The 12,303-nt window shown below is 43.9% G+C and overlaps 1 long non-coding RNA gene across 1 annotated transcript; it reads left to right on the top strand.

Annotated features, from left to right (window-relative positions):
- The first annotated feature begins 812 nt into the window (after positions 1–812).
- LOC145862651 (uncharacterized) lies at positions 813–5,974 on the top strand. The gene is made up of 3 exons (XR_014382223.1): positions 813–1,035; positions 1,149–1,207; positions 1,914–5,974. It is a non-coding gene; the product is annotated as an uncharacterized LOC145862651 (long non-coding RNA).
- The last annotated feature ends 6,329 nt before the right edge of the window (positions 5,975–12,303 follow it).

Here is a 12,303-nt window from a genome sequence, read left to right on the forward strand (position 1 = left end):
TATGATCTATTGAGAGATCAGGCTGGTTCCACCAGGCTAGGACACACAAACAAGGATCTATTGAGCGATCAGGCTGGTTCCACCAGGCTAGGACACACAAACACGGATCTATTGAGAGATCAGGCTGGTTCCACCGGGCTAGGACACACAAACAAGGATCTATTGAGAGATCAGGCTGGTTCCACCGGGCTAGGACCCACAAACAAGGATCTATTGAGAGATCAGGCTGGTTCCACCAGGCTAGGACACACACACAAGGATCTATTGAGAGATCAGGCTGGTTCCACCAGGCTAGGACACACACACAAGGATCTATTGAGAGATCAGGCTGGTTCCACCAGGCTAGGACACACACACAAGGATCTATTGAGAGATCAGGCTGGTTCCACCAGGCTAGGACACAAACAAGGATCTATTGAGAGATCAGGCTGGTTCCACCAGGCTAGGACACACAAACAAGGATCTATTGAGAGATCAGGCTGGTTCCACCAGGCTAGGACACAAACAAAGATCCAGATTAAAGTCAGGAGCGTCACATGACATTTACATTTTTTTTACTGAGATACAGCCTATGAACTCTTGTTGTGTACTAGAAACGAACATTTTGTTTATTATAAAAGCTAACATGTTAATACGAATACCAGTCATTGAAATTACAAAGTCATGTGGAATATAAGGTTTCTACATTGTGTAAAAGCACTACTTTTCTATTGAGATGCGTTACACTGAAAAATAATGGTACACTGTCTCTTTAAAAATATCAGGTTTGTGACGACAACACGCAAAAGAGATGTCATTCATTCATTGGTCTCCTGAAGAAGCTATCCCTTTTCTGTGGCCCCAAATGTTTGGCTATATTGGTACAGTTACCGGGTTGTTAGCTAGCTAGCCAGTGAGGTAAGATGACTGAACAAAGTGTAAGCAAATGGTTAACATTGCGAGTAACTTTAGAACCATGTTGCGCGTGGTTTATGAATGTAAAATGCGTTCCCAGTGATTCGCTACAGGAAGATAAATGTTACACCGGTAATATAGGTCAGTAATATGGGTCCGATCTCTTGCCGTGGTTGGGCTAGAAGCAAGCTCTTTTTGCTGTAGTAATGGTGCAACCATGATGCTAACGAATCTGCACTCGCCTTTTTCTCTAGGGAACTCTGAAGAACTCTGAAACACCACAACAGCGAAGCCTTACCAACACTATTATGATGTATGACAATTCTCTCCTTGGCACACAGCAAAATCTTTTGTCGCACTCTTAGAGCCCTGCAATATGAAATATTGCACGTGAATGAACACATACATTTCAAATGAAATACTGAAAATGGACAGAAAAAAAAAGATAGTCCAAAAAATATTTCATTCACGTGCAATATTGCCTCAAATCAACCAAAACAAACATAACATTGCACCATATGCTGTATCATGAGCCTGACATCTGGGCTGTGTTCAATAGGAAAACGTTGTGAAACATTACCAATAAGTCATGACTAAAGCCAACATGACTCATTCTACATGTAGGAGACGTTTGTTCTGTACATAGCAGGCATCTAATTGAACATTCCTCAAGTTTGCACCATCTGAACCCAGCACCAGGCCAGATACAGCCATCAGTGGCCTGTTCTACATTACAGAGCGTTCAGATAGTATGTTCTACTCTTGGTATTTCTGTCTCATGCAGAATAGGGAATCATGTGAGCTCTATTCATTGCATTTCTATCTGTTGGATTCTATCTTGAAACATACTCATTCATGTTACCATACTGATTACTTTATATGCATAAGTAATGTATATATTAGTGGTCAATGAAGGGGAAAGAGGAACTTGGTGTGTGGGAAGTGATATGGAAAAAGTGCAGAAAGTTCATATTCTGTTGAAATATATTATTGTAGAATGTGAATGCCTCCCTCCTTAGGAACAAAGGGCAAGAGTCTAGTTTCAGTTCTTGATGAGGCGGGCCAGTGGCTGCAGAACCAGGACCATGAGGGATGTGGAACTCAACTCCAGACAAGGTCAACAGATGAAGAGAGAAGATACTGCTGGAAGGGGGGCTACATCGAAGAACATCTCACACATACATACTCGCTTCCAGGCCCATGAGGGTCCTGGAGACACGCAGGGCCATGACAATACCAGTAAGAGAAACCTACTGTGTTTCTGTCTAACACCAGAGGAGGATTGGTTATATTAGACATGCAAGGAGGTGACTCCTCCTAGTCAGAAGCTATAAAAGATGCGCTTGTGTGATGTCGTGTATGTTGTCTTTGCAACTGTATGACCCAGTGGGGTGAAGAAACAAAACTTGGTTTGAGCTTTTTTTTGGGGGTCATCTGAGTTTTTACTCTGTTCAGAACCTCTCACTAAATAGACACCTGTGGTTGGGATCTTGTTGCTCATCATGAGGACCTCCAGCTCCTTGACGTTGTGCACCAGGAACTTCCTGAAGCCGGAGGGCAGCATGTGTTTGGTCTTCTTGTTGCTGCCGTAGCCGATGTTGGGCATCAGCATCTGGCCCTTGAAGCGCCGGCGCACCCTGTTGTCGATACCATGGGGTTTACGCCAGTTTTGCTACAAAGGAGAAGATAGATAAGGAGTAAGGCAGGATCCTGTAAATACCAGCTAGTACGTTTACTAAGCCTGCGTTTACACAGACAGCACAATTCTGGGCAAAAGAGATGCTCTGATTGGTCAAAAGATCAGCTAGTGGAAACTGAAGGGAGTTGTCATCAGATGATGTTTGTGATGGAGTACCTGAACTTGTCCAAGAAGGAACACTTGTTTTCCGTGCTTCCTAATAAATGTGAATCTGGTTCAACACATCCACGTAGAAAGGGTTGAAATACTGTTGCTCTAACTCAGGTAATTGTGGTCTGAACCGTACCTTGACTTTCACATAGCGGTCTGACTGTCTGATGAACTTCTTCACCCTCTTCTTGACGATCTTAGGCCTTTTCAGAGGCCTGAGAGCTGCCATGTTGCCTGGAGGTACAGAAAACAGGAGTCTGTTAGCAGTAGCCTGGAGAAACAAGCAGTCTTCTCATCTTCCCATTGGATTTACAGCGCTTTATTAGCTAGCTTTACCTTTACCTTGTTCAGGGCTCTATACTGACATTTTAGATTTAATTTCAGAGTGCAATTAAAAATATTCTATGTATTAATGTTAAGAATTTCCAGCAATTACAAAATACAGGGTTAAGGAGCTCATCTCCTGAAGAACCTATTTTCTTTCTGTGCTACTAAATGGTATATGGGAGATTTTTCTTCCTAGGGGCACTGGTGCTCCCAAATAAAATTCTAGGTAGCACAGAATATTTAGGAGCATATGCAACCAAAATGGAAGCACTGTAGAGCCCTGGGGTTGTATTTTTTATTTTAATTTAACTAGGCAAGTCAGTTAATAACAAATTCTTATTTACAATGGACAGTCTAACCCTAAACGCAGACGACACTGGGCCAATTGTGCGTCGCCCTATGGGAGTCCCAATCACGGCCGGTTGTGATACAGCTTTGAATTGAACCTGAGTCTGTAATGAGACCTCTAACACTGAGATGCAGTGCCTTAGACCGCTGAGCCACTCGGGAGGCCAAACCACTTGTCATGTGTGTTGGTTTAGCTACTGGTTATATGAAACGACTGGTGTCTTGGTAGCCAACTAAACTTTATACTTCACCTCAAATGGAGTTGACTGTGGGCATCTAGTGTGTGTGGACTAGAGCTCCGACATATAAAAATTAAGCTTATTAAAAATTGTCCTGTTGCTATTCTCTGGGTGCTGAAATCTTTTTTTTTTCTTCATAAAAACTATTTTGCGAGACATCGGATCTATTGTCCACTCACACTAGTCAGTGCACAACTCCGTTGATGTGAAGTGGAGTTGAGTTTAGTAGGCTATTCTCTTGGACGCAAAGTCATCCAGCTAAACAATATGTACTGAACAAAAATATAAACGCAACATGCATGTCCCCAGCACAAGGCGGACCTGTGTATTGATCATGCTGTTTAATCAGCATCTTGATATGTCACACCTGTCAATTGGATGGATTATCTTGGCAGGGGAGAAATGCTCACTAACAGGGATGTAAACAATTGTGCACACAAATTGAGCGAAATTAGCTTTTTGTAGGTATCTTTTATTTCAGCTCATTAAACATGGGACCAACATTTTACATGTTGCGTTTATATTCGTTTAGTGTAGCTAGCCTAGCCAACACACACACAGCATTGAGATGATTTTACAAGTATGAAGAATACTACAGTAGCTTCGTTTGCTACGCTAACTAGCTGCTCTATTTCGCACAGCTTGATTGATATGCCTGCAACATGTTTTTGAAGACGTATTCATGTGATGTTTAACGTTCCCACTTCGGTACAAAAGTAACGCACTGGACGCTACTGTCATACAATGTATCAACGTGGTGTGCAGCCACCTCACTCAACTACAGTTTACTACTGGATATCTTTTCCCTAGTTAGATATCGTTAGATCAGTGTGCATACATGAGCATTATATTCTGTGTCCATAACTGGACGGACCTCAGCTGTTAGCGAGCAGATTGGAATAACACTAGGTTTGGTAACCATCTTTTGATTCGACATTTCAGCGCCCGTTTTTCTTGAAACAAAAGTGACACATATCTACAAAGTTCGGCAACAATAACGAAACATGTGTAAAGTTTGATTGAATGTGTAATGAATAGCGTATTTTTTTTAATGGATTAGAGTCATCCATTTCTAATGATGATGACAGATGTACATTCTACCGTTTGGGCTGTATGTTTGTCTACAGGTTGTTGAGGCCAGGGAAAAGGGGAGGACAATAGAACGGAGTTCTGGGTAATAAAGAGAAAGAATGAAATACAATCCGACCAGGAGAACATATAAAACGTAGAAAATAATCAGACAAAAATCAGGCTTACAAAAATGTATTTTAATCACTCAAAATTTGACTGGTTACAATAGCATGGCTGACTTTGGAAGCCGATAAGTACTAGGAGTCAGGGGTTTTAGACCAGATGAGTCTCTTTTTCTATTTGCTACACTGGTGTCAGAAGCAAGATGGCACTAGGTCATCTGAGTTTGCTAGGTTTCCATGGTTTTACTTGAGTTCTGCGGTATGAACCTCGCGCGGGTCAGATGTTTGTTCGACCCGCCCACAATTGTTAATAACACATTCCCAACCTCCCGAATCGGTTATGTGATGAAGTGAAAATCAGCTCCAGTGCCACAGATCCACACGCAGCTAGCCAACTAGCACTGTAGCTACAGCCCCCCCCCCCCCCCCACACACACTCTGCTTACGTCCAAAATGGAACCCTATTCCCTGCCTAGTGCACTACTTCTCACCAGGGCCCATAGTGGTGCTAACAAACTGTGGGGGGAAAAAAACAAGATGTCTGAATACTTTCCGAATGTACTGCATGTGCTTCATGATCAACACCTATGTATTCATTTCTTCATGCAACAAACCTGTATAGTAGTTTTAGGTGTGTTTAGTGTAAACAGCTTGATGTGTGAATGATAATGCATGTAAATGCATTATCTTTAAACGGCACTCGTCTCCTGTTCACCTAATTCAACACCTGATTTACTTAAAATCATGCTGCCATGTTGTTGTGATGCTGCCATGTTGTGATGCTGCCATGTTGTGTTGCTACCATTCTGTGTCGTCATGCTACGTCGTTGTCTTTAGGTCTCTCTTTATGTTGTGGTGTCACTCTTGTGTAATGTGTGTTTTGTACTATATAAAAAAATAACAAATCATGTTTATCCCCGCCCCCCTCCCCACAGCAGGCCTTTTGGTAGGCCGTCGTTGCAAATAAGAATTTGTTCTTAACTGACTTGCCTGGTTAAATAAAGGTTAAAACATTGTTTTTTTTTTAAGTTAAAGTTCAGAAATCGCGGGAGGACGTCTTGCATTTGGAGGACATTGCATTTTACATTTTAATGCATATAAAGACTATACAAAATAAAAGAGAATATTGCTTTACGTTGAGGTTTAATTGAATGAAATCAAGTCATATTTATGAGTGTTGTAGCACAATCAAAATGCATGTATCCTTTTCATAAAGACAACATCATGTATCCTTTTCATACAGAGAAGATCACTTTGAGGTTTACTTCAATGAAATCAAAAAGTCATATTTGTGATAGTGTTGGAGGACAATCCTTTGTACAACAAACGTATTCACACAATAACTATAGCAATAGGTTTATAATACAAGACATATTCACTGCGATCAGAATGTCGGTCTTTGTGCAACATTTACACAAAATCAAAATGAACAATAATATATACAGTAATGTAAAAGAATGCACAGTAACGTTACCTGGGAAATAAATACAAATCAAACAAGAGTCCAAACAATGGACGTGGCCTGTGCATTCTTTTACATCACTGTATATCACTGTATATATTATTGTTTATAGATTTTAGAAATAGATTTTCAGCTTCTATTTATTTCTGTGTGTATGTGTGTGTGAGTCACTCCCTCTTTTCCACCATCCATCTCTGCTTTTCAGTCTCATGAAAGGTAGACTGTTGGAGTTCCCTCCAATGCCTTGTGCCAGCTACAGGGGAAACACTTTAGCTAGGCAGTAGATCTCTTCCTGCCATTCCAGGAAAGCCGGTATGTGTGTGAGGGCTGCTTGGGCCTTGTGTCAGCGGCTGGTGGCACAACCTGTAGAAGGCTGGAGGGATTTCTCTTTCCTCGGTTCGCTCCTTCCTCACTACCCTTCTCTGCTTCGACACGCCTACAGCTCCCATTGAAAGAAGGCAGTGGCAGCAAAATCCTCAAATGGCATCGTTTAATTGTCGAGGCTTTATGTTGTGTAAGTGCAGGTGACATGGGACCTATTTTGTTGTGGAAGGAGCTGGTGCCAAAGGGGAGCAGAACAGGACAGCCTGTAGGGAGAACCACTGTTAGAGCTGGTGCCAAAGGGGAGCAGAACAGGACAGCCTGTAGGGAGAACCACTGTTAGAGCTGGTGCCAAAGGGGAGCAGAACAGGACAGCCTGTAGGGAGAACCACTGTTAGAGCTGGTGCCAAAGGGGAGCAGAACAGGACAGCCTGTAGGGAGAACCACTGTTAGAGCTGGTGCCAAAGGGGAGCAGAACAGGACAGCCTGTAGGGAGAACCACTGTTAGAGCTGGTGCCAAAGGGGAGCAGAACAGGACAGCCTGTAGGGAGAACCACTGTTAGAGCTGGTGCCAAAGGGGAACGGAACAGTACAGCCTGTAGGGAGAACCACTGTTAGAGCTGGTGCCAAAGGGGAGCAGAACAGGACAGCCTGTAGGGAGAACCACTGTTAGAGCTGGTGCCAAAGGGGAATGGAACAGGACAGCCTGTAGGGAGAACCACTGTCATTCCTCTCCTGAAATAGAGGTCCAATTACCTTCAATTTGAATAATCATAAAACTAAACTATGTGAGTGAGCATAGTGTGTGACTGAGAGATGGAGAGTGAACTGTGTGACTGAGAGGTGGAGAGTGAACTGTGTGACAGAGGTGGAGAGTGAACTGTGTGACTGAGAGGTGGAGAGTGAACTGTGTGACTTAGAGATGGAGAGTGAACTGTGTGACTGAGAGATGGAGAGTGAACTGTGTGACTGAGAGATGGAGAGTGAACTGTGTGACTGAGAGATGGAGAGTGAACCGTGTGACTGAGAGATGGAGAGTGAACTGTGTGACTGAGAGATGGAGAGTGAACTGTGTGACAGAGGTGGAGAGTGAACTGTGTGACAGAGGTAGAGAGTGAACTGTGTGACAGAGAGGTGGAGAGTGAACTGTGTGACTGAGAGGTGGAGAGTGAACTGTGTGACTGAGAGGTGGAGAGTGAACTGTGTGACTGAGAGGTGGAGAGTGAACTGTGTGACTGAGAGGTGGAGAGTGAACTGTGTGACTGAGAGGTGGAGAGTGAACTGTGTGACTGAGAGGTGGAGAGTGAACTGTGTGACAGAGAGGTGGAGAGTGAACTGTGTGACAGAGGTGGAGAGTGAACTGTGTGACTGAGGTGGAGAGTGAACTGTGTGACAGAGAGGTGGAGAGTGAACTGTGTGACAGAGAGGTGGAGAGTGAACTGTGTGACAGAGGTGGAGAGTGAACTGTGTGACTGAGAGGTGGAGAGTGAACTGTGTGACTGAGAGGTGGAGAGTGAACTGTGTGACTGAGAGATGGAGAGTGAACTGTGTGACTGAGAGATGGAGAGTGAACTGTGTGACAGAGGTGGAGAGTGAACTGTGTGACTGAAAGGTAGAGAGTGAACGGTGTGACTGAGAGGTGGAGAGTGAACTGTGTGACTGAGAGGTGGAGAGTGAACTGTGTGACTGAGAGGTGGAGAGTGAACTGTGACTGACAGGTGGAGAGTGAACTGTGACTGACAGGTGGAGAGTGAACTGTGTGACAGAGGTGGAGAGTGAACTGTGTGACAGAGGTGGAGAGTGAACTGTGTGACAGAGGTGGAGAGTGAACTGTGTGACTGAGAGGTGGAGAGTGAACTGTGTGACTGAGAGGTGGAGAGTGAACTGTGTGACTGAGAGGTGGAGAGTGAACTGTGTGACTGAGAGGTGGAGAGTGAACTGTGTGACTGAAAGGTAGAGAGTGAACGGTGTGACTGAGAGGTGGAGAGTGAACTGTGTTACTGAAAGGTAGAGAGTGAACTGTGTGACTGAGAGGTGGAGAGTGAACTGTGTGACTGAGAGGTGGAGAGTGAACTGTGTGACTGAGAGGTGGAGAGTGAACTGTGTGACTGAGAGGTGGAGAGTGAACTGTGTGACTGAGAGGTGGAGAGTGAACTGTGTGACTGAGAGGTGGAGAGTGAACTGTGTGACTGAGAGGTGGAGAGTGAACTGTGTGACTGAGAGGTGGAGAGTGAACTGTGTGACTGAGAGGTGGAGAGTGAACTGTGTGACTGAGAGGTGGAGAGTGAACTGTGTGACTGAGAGGTGGAGAGTGAACTGTGTGACTGAGAGGTGGAGAGTGAACTGTGTGACTGAGAGGTGGAGAGTGAACTGTGTGACTGAGAGGTGGAGAGTGAACTGTGTGACTGAAAGGTGGAGAGTGAACTGTGTGACTGAGAGGTGGAGAGTGAACTGTGTGACTGAGAGGTGGAGAGTGAACTGTGTGACTGAGAGGTGGAGAGTGAACTGTGTGACTGAGAGATGGAGAGTGAACTGTGTGACTGAGAGATGGAGAGTGAACTGTGTGACAGAGGTGGAGAGTGAACTGTGTGACTGAAAGGTAGAGAGTGAACGGTGTGACTGAGAGGTGGAGAGTGAACTGTGTGACTGAGAGGTGGAGAGTGAACTGTGTGACTGAGAGGTGGAGAGTGAACTGTGACTGACAGGTGGAGAGTGAACTGTGACTGACAGGTGGAGAGTGAACTGTGTGACTGAGAGGTGGAGAGTGAACTGTGTGACTGAGAGGTGGAGAGTGAACTGTGTGACTGAGAGGTGGAGAGTGAACTGTGTGACTGAGAGGTGGAGAGTGAACTGTGTGACTGAGAGGTGGAGAGTGAACTGTGTGACTGAGAGGTGGAGAGTGAACTGTGTGACTGAAAGGTGGAGAGTGAACGGTGTGACTGAGAGGTGGAGAGTGAACTGTGTGACTGAGAGGTGGAGAGTGAACTGTGTGACTGAGAGGTGGAGAGTGAACTGTGTGACTGAGAGGTGGAGAGTGAACTGTGTGACTGAGAGGTGGAGAGTGAACTGTGTGACTGAGAGGTGGAGAGTGAACTGTGTGACTGAAAGGTAGAGAGTGAACGGTGTGACTGAGAGGTGGAGAGTGAACTGTGTGACTGAGAGGTGGAGAGTGAACTGTGTGACTGAGAGGTGGAGAGTGAACTATGTGACTGAGAGGTGGAGAGTGAACTGTGTGACTGAGAGGTGGAGAGTGAACTGTGTGACTGAGAGGTGGAGAGTGAACTGTGTTACTGAAAGGTAGAGAGTGAACGGTGTGACTGAGAGGTGGAGAGTGAACTGTGTGACTGAGAGGTGGAGAGTGAACTGTGTGACAGAGGTGGAGAGTGAACTGTGTGACTGAGAGGTGGAGAGTGAACTGTGTAATCATGTCGGCGGTGCTGTTTCTTTTTTGTTGCGTTCAGCCACTAAATGCACAATATGAGCTTTTCCCGACTGCTCAGTGTTTCACCATGACAACACCTGGTGAGTGTTTATATGACACAGAGGTTTGTTGATCTGAGTCCTTTTAGTAGGAAATTCAGTGATTAGCTTTGGCATTAATCTCCAAATTTGAGATTATTGGTTCCAACCGCTGTGTCTTTGTGAGACGCAGAGTAGGTAAACGGATGATCTACGCATGTGTGGTTCCCACCGTAAAGCATGGAGGAGGAGGTGTGGGGGTGCTTTTCTTGTGACACTGTCTGTGATTTATTTAGAATTCAAGGCACACTTTTAACCAGCATGGTTACCACAACATGATTTGTTTTTCAACAGGAAAACACCTCCAGGCTGTGTAAGGGCTATTTGACCAAGAAGGAGAGTGATAGAGTGCTGCATCAGATGACCTGGCCTCTACAATCACCCAACCTCAACCCAATTGAGATGGTTTTGGATGAGTTGAACCGCAGAGTTAGCAAAGTGTGGCAACTTTGAAGAATCTAAAATCGAAAATATATTTCTATTTTTTTAAATACTTATTTGGTTCCTACATGATTCCATATGTGCTATCCCATAGTTTTGATGTCTTCACTATTATTCTACAATGTAGAAAATAGTAAAAATAAAGAAAAACCTAGGTGTGTCCAAACTTTTGACTGTTACCGTAGTTATAAATAAATATTAATGTGATTACATGCCAAACGACTTTAGAGATGAAGCTGTCACGAGAATGTTCAATCCCAATGATTATAACTAACAATTATTTAAGCTTTGACCAATCCCCGAGGTTTGTAAGACCCTGGTTTTAATAATAATTAGGCAAAGACTCAGCTTCTGCAAAAGGTCCATAAGGTTTATTCCGAAAACGTTCTGAAGTCCAAAATACAAAGACATGTCATTTTATAACTCTCAGCGCACGTGCATAGGTTAGAGGGAACATTGCTCAACACAACAATGTCATAAGTCGTTAGAACGAATGCTTCAATCTACTTGAAATCAGTAAAGTTAGTTTTCTCTTTCGTCTCCATTTCTCTCACACAGAAAATACGTTTTAGGGACTGGGGAGAAAATGCAATATGCCTAACAAACAAAAACAACTTTAATATTTTCCATGGAACATTTCCAAATTACATCATCAGTTTGACCAGTTTTAGGGAAATTAAAAGCTGCTAAACCAACCCAATTTCAGTTTGGCTTTGATGCATATTTATGTGGTTGAAATACAATCAGCTTTTGGTGTTTCTTTGAAAAGATGGGCCTGGCTGACATGAAAAATACATTAAGGGGAAAGGATCCAGAGACACAGAGGCTGACTATCTTTAATCATAATTAACACAAGACAATGGATCCAGAGCTGCATAGGTTAATTATAGACTTTAAATGAACAGGTTGTTAGCATGTAGAGGGTGGCCAAGTGGGATTGGTCCAGGCACGCCCAGGTGTCAGGCCAGTGTGTCCTAAATTGCAGTCCAAGAGCCCCAGGCCCATCGGAAGGTCAGAGAAAGTGAAAAATTGAAGGTTAGTAAGAGCATGGTTAAGACCATAGTACACCAGATGGTTAAGACCATAGTACACCACATGGTTAAGACCATAGTACACCACATGGTTAAGACCATAGTACACCACATGGTTAAGACCATAGTACACTACATGGCTAAGACCATAGTACACCACATGGCTAAGACCATAGTACACCACATGGTTAAGACCATAGTACACCACATGGTTAAGACCATAGTACACCACATGGCTAAGACCATAGTATACCACATGGTTAAGACCATAGCTCACTAACTACATGGCTAAGACCATAGTACACCACATGGTTAAGACCATAGCACACCACATGGTTAAGACCATAGCTCACTAACTACATGGCTAAGACCATAGTACACCACATGGTTAAGACCATAGCACACCACATGGTTAAGACCATAGCTCACTAACTACATGGCTAAGACCATAGTACACCACATGGTTAAGACCATAGTACACCACATGGCTAAGACCATAGTATACCACATGGTTAAGACCATAGTACACCACATGGCTAAGACCATAGTACACCACATGGTTAAGACCATAGTACACCACATGGCTAAGACCATAGAATACCACATGGTTAAGACCATAGCTCACTAACTACATGGCTAAGACCATAGTACACCACATGGTTAAGACCATAGTACACCA

The sequence above is a fragment of the Salmo salar genome, chromosome 22 (genome assembly GCF_965601325.2).
Source record: "Salmo salar chromosome 22, fSalSal1, whole genome shotgun sequence".
NCBI classification, from domain to species: domain Eukaryota; kingdom Metazoa; phylum Chordata; class Actinopteri; order Salmoniformes; family Salmonidae; genus Salmo; species Salmo salar.